The sequence below is a fragment of the Dipodomys spectabilis genome, unplaced genomic scaffold (assembly GCF_019054845.1).
Source record: "Dipodomys spectabilis isolate Male_0828 unplaced genomic scaffold, ASM1905484v1 ptg000108l, whole genome shotgun sequence".
In the NCBI taxonomy this organism is placed as follows: Eukaryota; Metazoa; Chordata; class Mammalia; order Rodentia; family Heteromyidae; genus Dipodomys; species Dipodomys spectabilis.
The window spans coordinates 23,992,513-23,993,361 of NW_024870785.1; the positions used below are offsets into that span (position 1 = coordinate 23,992,513).

The window sequence follows — 849 nt, forward strand, 5'->3', positions numbered from 1 at the left end:
GCAGTAGCTTTGAGCTGAAGAGCTGAGGGACAGCGCCCAGTCCCAGAGTTCAGGCCCCACTCGCAGACTCCCACCCCCAAAAAAATTTATGTCCTGCCAAACAGTCCTAGTTTTGGCATATATAAGCAAATTCCCAAAATTAAATATGTTTAAAACATTAAAACTTAAAAAAAAAACCTTAACACTTGCTTCAGTGTTCATTATGACAGGTGCCTTGTATAAAATAATTGAATTCCTCCTCTTACACATCTCTTGAACAACAAATATCTGGAATTATTTTGTTTTTGACATGTCAGTCTTTATTCTTAAATGTGTGCTTATGTAAGAAGTACATGGTTCTAAAATTTCATGGCAATTATTTTGAGCTTACTTTTTGTTGAATTGTCTAGTTTAAGAAAATAAATTACACTTTATATATAAAAAATGTTCTATGCTCAATTCAGCATCAAGTACTCTAACATTGGAACAATACAGAGAAGATTAGAATGGCCCCTGAGAAAGGATGACAGGCAAATTCCTGAACCATTCCATACTTTTACAACAACAGATGCTGGAGGGGATGTAGCCACAAGAGAACTGTACTGCATTCTTGGTGGGAGTGTAAACTTATTCAACCCTTTGGAAAGTACTATGGAGGTTCCTCAAAAGACTCCACATAGAACTCCCCTATGACCCAGGAATCCCACTTTTGTGCATTTACCCAGATGATCACAAACAAGACCACACTAAAGCTACCAGCACAACTATGTTTACTGCAGCATTATTTACCATCGCTAAGATCTGAAACCAACCCAGATGCCCCTCAGTAGATGAATGGATCAAGAAAATGTGGTATTTATACCAATGGAA

The 849-nt window shown here is 37.5% G+C and overlaps 1 non-coding gene across 1 annotated transcript; it reads left to right on the plus strand.

Annotated features, from left to right (window-relative positions):
* The first annotated feature begins 434 nt into the window (after nt 1-434).
* On the plus strand, nt 435-537 carry LOC122114723. The gene has a single exon (XR_006148614.1). It is a non-coding gene; the product is annotated as a U6 spliceosomal RNA (small nuclear RNA).
* The last annotated feature ends 312 nt before the right edge of the window (nt 538-849 follow it).